At 31.6% G+C, this 16390-nt stretch overlaps 1 protein-coding gene and 1 long non-coding RNA gene across 4 annotated transcripts in view; one reads left to right on the forward strand and one right to left on the reverse strand.

Annotated features, from left to right (window-relative positions):
* The window catches only part of LOC127724635 (E3 ubiquitin-protein ligase rnf213-alpha-like), a 1011139-nt gene that overhangs the window by 198125 nt on the left and 796624 nt on the right, over positions 1-16390 (forward strand). The gene's annotated exons all lie outside the window — the stretch shown is intronic.
* LOC127724791 (uncharacterized) overlaps positions 12904-16390 on the reverse strand; it is a 40167-nt gene continuing 36680 nt past the window's right edge. For both annotated transcript variants that reach the window (XR_007992696.1, XR_007992695.1), the window contains exons 2-3: positions 14746-14822; positions 12904-13225 (exon numbers count right to left, since the gene is read on the reverse strand). This is a non-coding gene — a long non-coding RNA (uncharacterized LOC127724791). The remainder of the gene's footprint in view (positions 13226-14745; positions 14823-16390) is intronic.

A 16390-nucleotide genomic window follows, 5' to 3' on the forward strand; every position in this document is an offset into this window, starting at 1 on the left:
TTTGACCCAAATTTCACGGTCCACTAAACATAGAAAACGATAGTGCTAGTGGGGCATCCGTGTACTATGGACACATTCTTGTTTTTCACTGATCAATAGTTTAGTTTTTGTCAAATGAGTAGACAAATAACTTAAGTCATTAAAATATTATAATATTTTTTATTCAATATATGTAACCTCCTTAAACATTCATAAACAAAAATCCACGTTCTTGTATAATTTCAAAATTTCGCTTGCAAGGTTACGACAGTTTGGTTATATTTCCCGTTTCCTGTGCTACAGTGACCCGACAATAATGCATAGGATTTCTAAACATATAGGATAATTGCATGATATGTTCAAGTACATGCTGGGTCCTATCAAAAATTAAATCCGTTTGAAAAAAAAATCTTCTTGGTCAACGCGATAACAGTTGTTCGTAATTTATAATGATATTTGCTCGATTATATTAATTGTGCTACTATTGCTATTGTTTAAGGGACGCCGTTCCTGCTCAATTTTTTTGTCCCTTATAGTTTGAATAATGGCACTGACACAAAATAAAAGATTTGTTTGTTATTCATCCTGTTTCTAATTTTAGAATAGATACATTCTATTGATTGAAGTCGCTTCCTTTACGTCCAGTGGCAAATATTTAATGCATATTCAGGACAACAACAAATCAACATCTATTTAACATAATAGGTATGTTCCGCACAGTAGATCGACCAGAATGAAGGATGGAAATTCTTATTGCCATTTGAAAATTGGGGTATATTTGATAGGGACATAAAGACATTTTGACTTTCATCATGCCAAATTTTGCACCCCTAAAAAATCATTAAAGATACCAAATTTATAAGATGATACTCCAGACGAGCATTAAATCATCTACATGAGACCCAGCAGTAGCGATCGAATTATATCAGTTGGAAGTCCAAATCGCATACCAGATTGAAGAGCATTAAAATCGAAACTTTTGAAAAGTTGTGCCACATACGGCTCACGTTATGAATGGCTGTATGGTAGAAATAAATTTATTATATTTCGAAAAATTCAACATAAAGATAGTTGTTGCAAAAGATTGTTTAACGCCCAGAGAGCGTAGCATTGATCGTACGGATTGTCGGATGTTTTTGCGTATTTATGCATCCCACACAGCAAACCAAACTCCTCACTCTAGCAAAGCCGAACGAGAGAAGTCCAGGGATGAAAATATATTTTATTTAATCTACTTCATTCTTGGGTTGAACAGATGAATGAAATACTTGCCGTCATTATTATGCATTTCTATTAATAGATTTATAAAACAACCAACATCAAATGTTTTATCATAGAATTCTGTTGAATAACACAGGTAAAATATATCGAAAGGCTTTGATGAATTTGTAATTCTAGCAAAGCTGGAACAGAAATAAACAGTTAGAATTCAATATACGGGATTAAACAATCTGCTGAGGTAGAAATTGCTTATTGCATATTAATGGTGTTGGGTACTTCAATTAGGCGTCCATCCGTAAACACAATGAAATCGGGGAAAAGATTGCAATACATGTATACGGTCTTCAAAGTGTATGCATGATGATGAAATACGACCAGAAGTAAAGTAACTTATCTTAAAAGAGTTCACTTCATCCCGGTCTTGCAGACTGATTTAAGGAATTTTAAATACCCTAAATATAGTATTCTTCATTTCAATATAGTTGCTATATTTTTTAAATGATTCAGTAAAATATTGAATTGGTGAAAAATATTTTTATCTTTTAAAATTGAAATGTGAAAGGGAGATGTTCATCCTGCTCAGTTTAAAAAAATATATGAAATAACAATTGTACGACTTTAAAGGTATTTTAAAAGTCCACTGCCGACATGCAAGTTAGGTAATTCAATTCAAATAAAACATTCTCAAATGGAACTAATATAAAAAATGTCATGTTACAATATATTCGTAAACGAAAAAAGTTTTTTTCAAAATTGAGGTCAAGCATCATTCTCATTAAGTACCTTTTACATTTTCAATCTGGCATATATTCATACTGTCTTATAAGTAACGAGGCGTGCATTGTTGATTGCGGGAATGTATCTTAGGACTATTTAGTCCAGATTTAGTTCCATTTAAATAAAGGATTTAAAAAAAAAAAAAAAAAATAATAACGACGGACAAACGATTGACATTAAAATAATGGTAAATGCTCACAATAGCATTTTGACTTTGGCGAGTTAAAATTGGTCATTTAAAGAACAACCAACAACTAAGTTATAATAATGCATGGCGAATGACTGTGTTTCCTTCAATAAAAATTAAATTAGTCAAACAAGTGTATCGAAGTGCTAGTTCTAAGATGGTCCCCACTGAATTTTGATTATTCATCCCCAATCAGCAAACGATTAGTTCTGTCTAACTCATGTGTTCGTATAAAATTCAAGAGTGAACAAAAAATATTTATTTTCATTAGTTTAACAATTTCAATTTACACCAGCGGGCGAAATGGCTTGAGTCATTAGAAAAATAAGAAAACATTTCCTCTCCTATTCGTTCCCTAGCTCGACAAACTACTTCCTCTGGATCACAAGTTGTAAAATCGCTCGCATAATCAAATACTGAAACAGTTCCATTAAATGGAACTTTCAAAATATCTCTTTGTATTTTTTTATGTGTGAACTGTCCCTTGAATGCATAGTGGACAATCTCGCACTTAATATATTTTTCTTTACGTCTGATGATGTCAAGAACCACCGAACAGTGTTGAAGTTTGAAATATCTATACAAAATTATGTCACCTTTTTGTATGCCGTCCTTAAGGTGGCTGGGTCGTGTTAATTAGAATCCATACAATTTTTTGATAATTTGTAAAAAACGAAGTTTTTATCATGCTTTTTTCAAAAATATAATAAAAAGTATGGGTCACCGGACTTTTTTTCATGCTACAGGTTGTGCAAAATTGTCAGATTTTGTATAGATTATGCATGGAAAATCCAATTTTGTGTAACAAAAAGAAAACTACATGATAAAATTTTAAGATAAAATGTGAGAAGATAGCTCTTATAACATGCTTTCAGATAAGAAAAAGAAAAAATGTGGTCACCGAACTTGTTTTCTTGCTATATATTAAAATAGGTAAATTATCTCCTCTACTATCTGAGATTTTTCCCCTTATTTGGCAAAGTTGAAAAAAAAATGAATCAAACACAAATATGGTGTTTTTTTAGAAATTACAGCCGTAAATATGATAAAACACATAATTTTCCATATTTACATCAAAAGTCTTACACATGAATTACATACTACTCTAAAAAATTGCACATTTCATCAAAGATTTAGACCAACTGTTATCTGCTACTTTAAAATCTAAGATGGAGGCAGACACCCGAGCCACCTTAAGTAAAACTTTCTTTTTTGTAACACTAAGCATTTTTTAAGCACATTTTACAAAGCATGCCATGTTCATATTCGACTTTGTTTCTTAAAAGTTCGTCACTGAGTCCCCGGAATCCTTTCTGTAACTTAAAAAATATTTTAAGAACAATTGTAGCTTTCCTTATTTGAATGCTGAGTTTTTTTCCAGTTACACACCAAGAAACAAAATGTTCACAATTATTATTCATAACATCATACCAAAATTCTTCCTTGGCACCACGTAAAGCTCTAATAGCCTGTTTAACTACTTCTTCGGGAGATCTAGGCTTTATACCTCCCCAATATTTACAAATATTAACTATGTCCGTTTTTAAATTGACAGTTTCTGTTTCACGTTTTAATTTTGCTAGTTTTCCTTTACGACGCATACTGTCCCTAACGGCACCCATCGGACTGTTTGTTTGATGAATTAATTCCAAATGAACTTGATCACTGTTATCATCCTCTGGTTTAAATACTTTTCCGTGATGGTCATAAAAACTCCTTGAAAGAATAATATGGTCGCCTTGGTTGATTTCCTTCCAGTTTTTAACTTGTACTGGTTTAATACAATCCATACAACTTCTAACAGCCTCACTCTTATCATATTTTATCGATTGTAAAGATTAGTGTTAAACATTCGAATCCGTATCATCATCGGAAACGCTACAAGACAATCGGTCTCTATTGGAGTCTATCCCATCATCATTGTTTGTTTCAAGTAAATAATCGCTTTCGTCCTTCATTTGTATTAATTCCGAAGTAGATTCAATATCTTTGTAAAATGTAGAGTTTCCTATTTGAGTGTCATTTTCAGAAATATCATCAAAGCCCAAATCATTTATCAGTTTCTTTCTTGAAATTTGTCTTGTTAATTTATCTACCTCTTCAGTTATTTTGTCCAAATCAGAGTTTCTTAGCGCATCTTTTAACTCAAATCCATATGCACTCTGATTGTGAATATATTCTACTGGTTGGGGATTTTAACGCTAGAATAGGTTCCTTATCAGAAACCTTAAACCAAATAGATAATATCCCGAAAAGGATTGCAATAGACAATAGTATTAATCAGCATGGACATGAACTCATAGATTTTCTGAACGAAGCAAAGTTTTGTGCTTAATGGTAGATTCGCCGAAAATGATAACTTCACATCTATTTCACGCAAGGGAAAAGCTATCGTTGACTTTTTTTGTGTTCAGCATGATTCTGTCAGTAATTATGATAACTTTAAAGTTCTCCAAATACAGACTATTGTTGACATTCATAATCTTCAACCCTTGATTGGCGAAAGGTCAAAACTACCGGACCATTCAGTGATTACATGTGAACTTAAACTTACGTTTACTGATTTGACAGACGAAGCGCAACCGATTGATCCGTTATATAATCGTCCTCGTTATAGACTAGACAGGATACCAGGCGATTTTATGTCAAGTGAACTGAGACGGCTAGCCATTGTCAATATTATTGATCCGATAGAGCGAATTAGGGAGACCCAAGAAAATATTGACCTGATATAACAGTGATTTGTGCAATGTAATTGTCGCTGAAATGGACGAAAAAATACCTAAGCAAATTCAAATGCATAAAAAAACGCTTTAGACATAATAAACCGTACTGGAACGATACATTAGCTACAGCATGGAATAAAAGCATACGAAGGAGAAAGCATTTTCTCAAGTGTACTGGGAATACATATACCAAAACGGCACTAAGAAAGGATTACGCTGATACACGAGACAAATTTGATAAATTCCTAAGAAAAGCGGAACGTGAATATAGAAGTGCGAAAGCTTCGGACTTTGAATCAATATCTGTGAAAAATCCGAACGACTTTTGGGATAAAATAAGTAGACTTGGATCTAAGAGGGATACATCTATTTCAATGGAAATTATTGACGCTAACGGAAATTCTGTACGAAAAGAAGCTGATATTCTAGAAAAGTTGCTAACAGATTTTTTCAACTTGTATCGTGGTATCATTATAATCGAACAAAAGTGCATATAATTTTATTAGAACAAAATATGAATGACCCTTTATATGAACCAAATGAATTAATTAACGGTAACATTACACGTGAAGAAACCAGTGACATAGTGATGCACGCTAAGAACAAATCCGCCTGTGGTCATGATCAAATACCGTATATTGTTTTGAAGAATCCCGCAATAATAGACGCTTTGCATAATCTTTTCCAGTGGATATTCGATACCAGTACTATTCCGTCGATCTGGTGAAAGTCTATTATTTGTCCTATTTTGAAAGACTATAATACAGACGCAAGAGATCCTATGAATTATCGAGGTGTTAGTCTGGTATCATGTATCAGTAAATTATACAGCGCTTTAGTCAATAAGAGGATCGTGAACTATTTAGAGAACAAAGACAAATTAGTTGACGAACAAAACGGCCTTTAGGAGAAACCGTTCGTGTGAAGACCATATTTAACATTGAAAAGTGCAATTCGAAACAATGATAACCTTTTTGTGGCTTTCGTTGACTTAAAAAAATGCTTCGATTTTGTTGACAGAGAAATGATGCCTTATAAACTGTTAGTTAATAATATAGATGGTAAACTCTATAAAGATAATTTACAACAGTTCCGAATCTTGTGTTAAACTGAATGGAAAGTTTACTGACTGGTTCCCCTGTACAACTTGTGTAAAACAAGGAGAAAATTTATCGCCTGCATTATTTTCAATTTTCATAAATAACCTGATAGATGAACTGATTGAATTAAATATTGGCATTTATTTGCACCTCATGTTTGCGGTATACCATCTTTTCCACAAGTTTATTGTTTTCTATTTGAGAATAAATTGATAATTAAGATACCTTTTGTTACATCTGGTGATCCGTTTATTTGGCAATCGCCATGGCAGTCAGCAGGGTTAAGGAACATCCTTTGTTCGACCTGCTAGTCAAATGCGTTTCGTTAAGATATACTTTTTAACTTTTTTGGGCTTATGGAAAATGTTGTTTGTGCTGTATTTAGACCCCTCTACCAAGAAATTTGTTTTGCATGCAAACGTATAAAAATTGCGGTTTTTATCCAACGCAATCATAGGTTTGAACGTTGTTTTCAATTTAGACTTGTTTATATTTTTTCGTTTGGGCTTGTATTATATTTGCCTTCGGGTTTATATAATCCGTTCATCCTATTTCGACTCTTCAAAATTCAAGAATCTATCCTAAATTCGGGTAAATTATATGGCCTTCCAAATACCGTTACGATTCCTAACATCACTGAAGAGACATTAATTGTCGAAATCCGGATATGGTGTACCAATTTTTGCACCTCATGTTTGCGGTATACCATCTTTTCCGCAAGTTTATTGTTTTCTGTTTGGTATTAAATTAATAATTAAGATCAAGTTTGTTACATCTGGTGATCCGTTTATTTGGCAATCGCCATGGCAGTCAGCAGGGTTTAAGAACATCCGTTGTTCGACCTGCTAGTCAAATGCGTTTTGTCAAAATATACGTTTTCACTTTTCTGGTCTTATGGGAAATGTTGTTTGTGCTGTATTTAGACCCCTCTTCCAAGAAATTTGTTTTGCATGCACACGTATAAAAATTGCGGTTTTTATCCAACGCAATCATAGGTTTGAACGTTGTTTTCAATTTAGACTTGTTTATATTTTTTTGTTTGGGCTTGTATTATATTTGCCTTCGGGTTTATATAATCCGTTCATCCTATTTCGACTCTTCAAAATTCAAGAGTCTATCCTAAATTGAGTTAAATTATATGGCCTTCCAAATACCGTTTCGATTCCTAACATCACTGAAGAGACATTAATTGTCGAAATCCGGATATGGTGTACCAATTTTTGCACCTCATGTTTGCGGTATACCATCTTTTCCGCAAGTTTATTGTTTTCTGTTTGGTATTAAATTAATAATTAAGATCCATTTTGTTACATCTGGTGATCCGTTTATTTGGCAATCGTCATGGCAGTCAGCATGGTTTAAGAACATCCGTTGTTTGACCTGCTAGTCAAATGCGTTTAGTTTAAATATACTTTTTTACTTTTTTGGTCTTTTGGAAAATGTTGTTTGTGCTGTATTTAGACCCCTCTACCAAGAAATTCGTTTTGCATGCACACGTATAAAAATTACGGTTTTTATCCAACGCAATCATATGTTTGAAGGTTGTTTTCAATTTAGACTTGTGTAATATGTATATATACTAGGGATGTCAACGAGTACTCGAGTACTCGAGTATCGCTCGGTAGTACCGAGTATCGAATACTAAGATGATACTCAACTAATCGGTTTCTGTTAGAATGTTGTTGCCTTCTTAAAGAAAAAAATAATTTTATTAAGAGCGCATCCCGGTATTAAATATTTGATAATTAAATATTAATCAAAATTGATGAAAATTGAAATACGTTTCGAATGTTTGTGTTTAATTGTCATTTAAAATTCCCTCGAACAGAGGTAGGCTATGAACAAGAACACCTTTCCGATGCTTACACTTTTAGCTTATCGTCTTTTAGTCATATCAATACCTCTGTACCGTCAGAGCAAATATTGTTATCAACAGGACTGTTAGTTACGTAACAAAGTTGAGAAATCCACTTGTCCCAAAAAAAGTTGACAATATAACATTTCTAAATAAGACCAAATTCGTTGCACCCTATGTCGACCCTCAGAGAATGGTTAAAGGCATCAGTAAGTTCTAATCATCACCCTTTTGTTGATCATTAAGTGTTTCTTTACTACTCACACATACTGTTGTTTGAGTAAACATTTTTCTATAGATGTTTATTAATTAATTGATTAAATTATTGCCAGTTTACATAATTAGTGCTTAAAGTAAATGAGCTATTAATTATGGTATAAAATTCCTGGAACTATTATCTTGTTTCGAGGAAATAATCATGATAATGTTGAGGGTTTAACGTCCATAAGACAACGACCCACAATAAGTAAAATGGATATAATTTTGTGTTTTCATTTTGTAGATGTTTGTCCGAGTACTCGAGTATCGCTATCGCCGCGATATAGCCTTGTTGTGCTAATGCGGCGTAAAGCAACCAACAATCAATCAATCAATCGAGTATCGCTCGGTAAATTAACAAGTACTCGATTAGTAAATCTTCACCGAGTTGACATCCCTTAGATATACATATATTAATTCAATATAAATATATATATATATATATATATGATTGAAGATACAATCAACAATTGAAAAATTTATTTTTACTATAATTTAATATGTAAATAAAAGAAAATGTAATATTTGGACCAAGAATATGAATCGTACAAGAGATATTTTGATAAACATGACAACACTATATCGTATGTCTTAGTATTCTTACATTTAAGATAGGGGTTGATGTTCAACTTTAGGATAGGAGGGGTGAGGAATTATTTTGAAAACATATCTAGGCTTAAATAAATAGAAACAAGTCCGACTTTAATTGAGAATATAATAATATAATTTTCAGAATCGTATGGAAAACATCACGACGGGGACCTAAATGCATTAAAAAAAACATTATGCGTTTTACTACATATGCTGATCGGTGGAAATGATTTGACACATGAAAATAATCCTGTAAAAAGCGAGATACCGCATCGTTTGCGGAATAAGTTAAAACTGTTTATGGTGTAAATCACGTTGTAATAGGACAATTACTTCCGAGGTATTTCGAAGGCAACTAATAACCTTGTACAAGACAAGGACGATATAAAATGGACATGGATGGACATAGACAGGGATTCCACGAGTCTTCCCTCGACGTGGGTAGAAGAAACGAAATTCATTACCACCAGAATTGGTACACGTCAACATCAAATCTATACGATCACGGACCAGTGTGAAATTTGTGAACTTTTGAAGTTCTTAAATTTGTTTAACGTAATGAATTGAACAAAAATGATTGGATCATTTTCTGTAGTTTTACAGAGTCCTTATTAAATTTTGTAGAAGGCAATGATGTCTCCTCCGCATAGGTGAGATGGTTTTAAAAAGCAAAAATAGAAAAAAAAGTTCTTCAGTTATCCGATATACAAATGTACTTTGAAAAGAAGGTTTGAAAACATATGACGGTCTCAATGAGGAATTACAAACACACTGACATGCAGCCAAAAACTATATCAATTGCAAGGAATGCTGATAATTAATGTGAAAGTTGAACTCAGTAGTCGGTGCTTCGATACTGTTATTATTATTAAACTTTTTTCTGAAATTTTCCGTTAATAAATTAAGAAATTTTTAAGAAACTAAGGTTTCAACTCTCTGATGCACTTTTGACCTTGAAATTTCTTTTTAGGTCCTTTTGGACATATACCTCTTAACGTTTCTACGTATTCATACACCTCTGGCTATTAAATGTTAAGGTTTGAGTGTTCTCGATGAAGGGAAATCCAGAAAAGCGCTTCGGATGAAAGAGATTTATAAAGTGTTGTTTTATTATATTGTTTCAATGATGAATTAACCCATTTCGAAAAAAACTAGTTTCAATTCTTTTTTGAAAATGTGCATTTTTTTATACCCCTTTCCGGAAAACTTTAAAAATAAACTTCAATAATAAATACACTATGCCACCCCTTAAAATGACCTTTTCCGACCATATAAACTCGTTATTGACAACATTCAGGAAAATGACGTTGAATAACAGTGCACTTTTTGAAATTGAAATCTGAATGATATTGTTCCAACAATTAGTAATTCCCTGGTGTTGGAATCAGACTAAAAACTAAAAAAATAAGAATTTTTCGAAATAAAAATGACATCATTCAATCATTCATCATCAATATCATATCATTTTCATAAAAATCTTTCAGCATCATTCAGACTTATTATTCAGGGAAATTTGAACCTTTCAATTTCAATTTTCTTATGATGTCTACTTTAGATATACGATAATACAAAATCAAAAACAGGTTATTTACGATCCATAAAGTCATTTAAAATTTTGTAAATGAAAAATCCAATAACGTTTATTTCAACTAGTTTTTCCACTCTCAAATATGGAAAACATTCAAGTACCAATTAAATAATTTACTCCCATGTTTATCTATATCTACACAACTTTTCTTGTTAAAACTATTTTGACCCTGCATGTTATCAATATTTTTAAATCGCAGATATGTGTCAAAATATGCAAATTGTGACACTTTTTGTACAAAGTTTTGCTAATGTTTCGCACGCAAAATCTTTGCAATTTCCAAAATGTTTGAAAATCCTTACCGTTTGCCTTTTGCACAATACACATCAATTATCTCTTAGTAAAACCACATCATTTTGTATTACTTTAATCTGTATGTGAGAGAACCATTTTGGGAAAATTGATATTGAAAAAAGATTTTTTTTAAAAAGCCCTACATGTTTTTCTTATGCTGCGCAAAAACCGACCTACGAAAATACTGGGATTTTAATTTCTTCCGTGAGCAGTTTATTTGTATCTGTGATTTTTGGTTGTCACCCTGGTATTATTTTTTGTTGAAGTCAAACATGTTTTTATCACTTTTGAAAGAAGATACAGCATAGAACCATCGAGGATTTTAATTACTTGTTTTGAAGAATCAGCGACCTTATAAGCGAATCTTTATTCAGTACGAGTATCTACGATTTCGCTTTCATTTCACACTTACCCTTCTTTCAACCACCATCATCGATGGAATCCATTGATTGTTCGAATTATGGTACTTTTGTTGGGTTAACACATTTTGTAAATATCGATCGTTGTAATACTTTTGGATATGAATATTTCTTTAGTAATGCTCTGGACCAAAAAATTTAAAATAAAAGACATAATACATATTTTGAAGATCTGATTTAAACTTAAAAAGACCAAAAGTAAAGCCATGATAAGAAATCAGAGCTATGTATTAGGGAGATACATTCTTTAATATAACATTATTTCCAAAATGTTAATACAGCAAATTTCAATAAACAATATCTGTCTTTCCATGCAAGTATAGAAGTAGACGGTGATATCCTCGGGGACTAACGTCCACCAGCAGTTGTATTGACCCAGTAGTAGTAATAACATGTAGGTGTTATTGAAGTTGTCAATAATAAGTACACGTTTTTTGACCGGGTCGGGTTATTATTTTTTTCTCCCCGGTTATATCAGCTCGTTACTGTTTGAAATAATTTTTCCAGTTATGAAGAGTGAATATTTGACCTCGTTCATCACATCGATACATTATTCGAAATGCCCACCCGATGAAGTAAAATGTTACCGTTAATATTATTTGAAAAAAAAGAGAATGCATACAATAAAAGGATCTTTGTTTGCATAACATTGTTTATAATGACTAGAATGGGAATTTGTAACACATTTGTTTCTGTACTTTGACGCTTGAGTTCTTGTTATTGTGCTAAATTGTTTACTGTTAATTTCTATTAAGCAACAATCCAGCGTCATGCCTATGGAGTATTTTTGTTATGATCGAGTTATTACTATACAGGGGGTACCTATCACATAATGTGTATGTGCTAGAGGGTCGGTTACAAGAAATTTGTTTTGCAAAGACTCTTCATGGAAAGGTAATTTCTTCGAAAATTGTACAGACGCTACCATAACTTTATTTTGACCATCATTGAAAATCGTTTTCACGACAAATATTGTTGTCGCATTGGTTTCATCTTTTCCGACATTAAGACATCACATAATGCGATTTAAGCAACACGACAGGTGTAACCACTAGGACATGATCTTTCAAATGTTTATATGAATGTCATTTCATCTTTCGATGAATATTTGTCTAATTGACAATCATATCACTCCTTTTTATTGGTATAATGATCACAACTGTCAACTTTCTTGTGATGAGGTTTGTGCGGTATAGACAGCACTTGCGATTAAGATATCGGACTGACTAGGCAAACATTCCGTGTTCATATAAATTTCGTTTACCGTTGGTTCGAGGATATTTTGTGAGGTTTATTAAGACGTAATATACGTCTTGTGTATAGAATTAATGGCTTTAACAAGCAGTTACTGTCGACATAAATTGTGTTACAAGGAAACAGAACGTTCCATGGATGCGTGTAATGTCCTATATAAGTACCATAATTCGAACAATCAGGGGGAAACCATGTGTTTGTAATAGTTAGGGAGGGATGGTTGTATCAAAGCAAGGGAAGAACACCCTCATTTTTTCTGAATGTTATTAATAAAATGAGCAACATCGGATAAACCACCGACTAGACAATGCTAAGCTACACGTTCCATGTGCAAGCCATGAATTTCGTGGACAGAAAAATGAAAGAGAAACGGCCTCCGTTTCTAAAAGAACATGTTTGGTGTTAAATTGAACGCTACAGACGTCGTATCCAAAATCAACCAATAAAACGAGACATTGGACCTGCATTGCTTGTAAAAATATAATTCAGGGATGTTAAAACACTTATTATATAAAGTGTTATATGTTTCCTCTTATTGAAATTATGAATTTTTTTGGCGACTCACATTTCTTACATTACTCTTTAACGAAAATTCAAGTCTTCATGAGAAACGTTTTTTAAAAGATATCTAAAAAGTATTACAAAATACCGAACTGAAAGGTATATCCAAAAAGGGACAAGTTTATTAGTACTGACAAATTTAAACGTTAGACTTATTCATTCAAATAAATTACAAAATGTATGTTGAAATTTTAAATATAAGTTTATCCTTCCACATTGCCATTGGTACACACGTCAGTTTTCAAGTATCGAAGTACTTCGCAAGTATCCAAGTATCGAGTTTTGATCTGCATTTAGCTGTCCTGTTGTTTCAATCATTCCCCCAACTGTTTCATAAATGCACTTATTTGGCAAGAAACTTCAATCTTTGCTCAGGTATTTCTGAAAGTTCGACACATTGCTCATAATTTTTAACCTGAAAGAAAAAGATTGACATTAATACGGAAGACAGTTAAACAAAGTTATTTCCAAATTTAAATGTATCATAATTGCGGTTCATATTAATTATTTATATCTCTATACCTTCATTACTCCGTTCTTATTGACCACATATTATTGTTTATTGTTTATATAGATAAGGTTTGAGAAAATCTAACATTGTTGTCCAGGCCCTATTTCAAATGGCATGTTTTTGAGCTAGAAGGGTATTCAAAGATCAAATATACACTTAATTGTGAATCACAATTTGAATTTAAACAGTCAGTTGTCTAACAAATTGTAAGTGTCTCGAAAAAAAATTCCGAAAGAAATAATGCTCTCTAAACTCCAATAAAGACATAACAGGTATTAACACGATATAGCAATAGACTTGTTAGATCTAAGGAGTTAAATTTGTATTCATGTGGCAATGTTAAATAAATAGTATTAAGAGATTGAAAAACATAGGCAATATTTTGAATTTGAGTTATCTTCCCTTGGTCAAAGATAGATTTATATTGCATGTAAAGCTGTGTTACTTATGTAATTTATATTAAAATAGTTTTCTAGGTCAAGTATGATTATACACTTACTCATCCTTTTATAACTTGATTATGTGAGCACATATTATTGATAAATTATTTGATTGGGCATGAATAGGATATACAGAATAATCACCTTTCTTTAAAATGCTAAGTGATGTAGAGATGAATCCTGGAATAAAGCTAATTATATCTGTCAAGCCAGTAACAACGAAGTTTTGGTTGCATTTGTAGCAATCTTTAACTTTACAGGAAACCAACTTACTTACTTGATTGGGTGTTTTTCTAACAACGTTATATAGAATGTTTTATTTTTATAATTTATAATATTGTATTTAGGCATTTTAATAATCTATGTAAATTCAAAGAAAGACTAAGTAGAACAACTTTAAAGCAAATGAAAGTAGTATAAATGATATCAGTATTTCAACACGTTCGGGATTAATTTTAAATATTAAATGCCACTAACTATGACATTAAGTTGAAGCGACAATAATTTAAATTGGTCTACAAGTTTCCATTAATTAAAGTTTACTTTACAAACAAGTGAAAACTATTTGTTTATGTCTAGATGGTTAATGTCTGTTATAAACTGTCATAACTTATTTATCATGCTTTTCAAAGTTAATTCCGCTAAGTTTTCTTCTTCTCGGACTCCGAGGAAAATATTCTAAACCAGTAAACAAATATCTTTAAAAAAACGTTTAGTAGTTGGATTTATATGAATATGAAATCTCAACTTTCGCCACTAAATGAAAATTTCTCTGTAAATTCCGAAATGGTTTTAAAGTTGTGCTTATAATGTAATATATTTCTACCAATTTGTAGCAAAAAAACAAGAAATTGTGAACTACTATATGTGGTAAGATGTAGTGCGTTATTTGGGTTGTGAAAACAAAAGGTAATTAATTAAAGAACCCCATTTTTGCCATTCGATTTATATACAAAAAATACCTAAAAAGATTAACAACTATACCTTTTTCTGTAAATGAGGACACATTCTTGCTTGTTTGAAGCCACATATTTCAAGATCAACATAATTAATGCAGCAATCTACAAGAAAGAATGTATGTATCACGTGAAAAAAAGCAGATCACAAGCTTGAAACCATGAATGAAGCAACATATGATACATCGAAAATATGTATGATTTATTTATCCAATCCCTCTTCAGTTTGCTACCAAATGATTAAAAATGACACAGTGATTGATTTTGACCATCTTATTTTTGTATAGATCATAAAATATATTCTCCCTAGTTTGAAGTAAACCTTCTTTAAGTAACTGTTTGTCTATGTATAGTTTCTATCTCTTCTAAATGAAATTGATATGCCCTATTTATGTTTTTATGTATATGTAATGGATTAATAAACTACCAGTTTGTGTATCTGTACCTGTATACCGTCGATACTGTTCCCGTGATGACAATAGATTTTATAAAACGCGTTATGTATATACTACACAAATTTGTTCATCTCAAGGTTCAAAATGTTATAAAAAATTATTCAATAATGATAGAAAACATACTAAAATGGTTTACTTTTATAAATTATGACTTGGATGGAGAGTTGTCTCATTGGCACTCATACCACATCTTCTTATATCTATATAAAAACAGTAAGCTGAACGTTAATCCAAATCTTAAGAATAATATATATAAAAGAAAACAAGTATTTTAGAATATTTAAAAACGACGTCATTAACACTGATTGTTGCGAAAACCGTACTTATATATAAGTAATGAAATAAGAGAATTTGGTCAAGGAAATATGTCAAACTATCAATGTTGTAAAATTAAATGCACGCCTTTCTTGCATAATTTTGGCTTCAATCAAAGCGTATAAATTTTTATAATTTGATACATTTTTAAAAGACTTTATTATAACATTCACTATGAATTAGAGTTGCATAGTATCTCCTAGGTAAAACAATAATTTTGGACACTGGTACTTTTTTCTTTGTGCATTTCCGTTTTATTAATCCTGATTAAAAACTGTTGTATTTGTTTATTAAAGAAAATTGTCAGCAATTTAAATTATCTATATTTTGAATAAATACTGCAGTTTTGTTTGAAAATGATGTCAGTTTGTTAGATAAATTAGTTCGTAAATTAATGAACGATTTAAATACGGACATTTATGTTTACTATTTCATCTTTTATTTCAGCAAATTTCATTAAGTGATCTCCCACTTCATCTCACTCAAAGTTTTATTATCGTTTGTATTTTTCGGCCTTTTATTTTAGTAGGTGTGGACAAAGACTTTAAACTTTAACTGTCAAATGAAATTTTATGAAACTGGTCATAACCAGAAACGTTTTGTTTATGAGTTTGTTCAATTTGTTCTTTTAATTACACTGTTGTGCGTAGATAAAAACCCCGCTTTTTCGATAGATGATTATTGTCAGAAAAATTGGAAAATTATAATGCATGCTTTGAAAAATATAAAAAAATCTTTTTTTAAAAATATGTCGTGAAAGTAAATTACACAATTTTCCATAAACAGTTCCCGCTTTTTCATCTTTAAAGTACTGTGTCTATTTGTTATGTGTAATTGTTTTGCTTTGTTTTGAATTAATTTCTTTTTGATCTAGAATCATGTGCATAACAGTGTAAACGAGAC

Source organism: Mytilus californianus, unplaced genomic scaffold (genome assembly GCF_021869535.1).
Source record: "Mytilus californianus isolate M0D057914Y unplaced genomic scaffold, xbMytCali1.0.p SCAF_14, whole genome shotgun sequence".
NCBI lineage: Eukaryota > Metazoa > Mollusca > Bivalvia > Mytilida > Mytilidae > Mytilus > Mytilus californianus.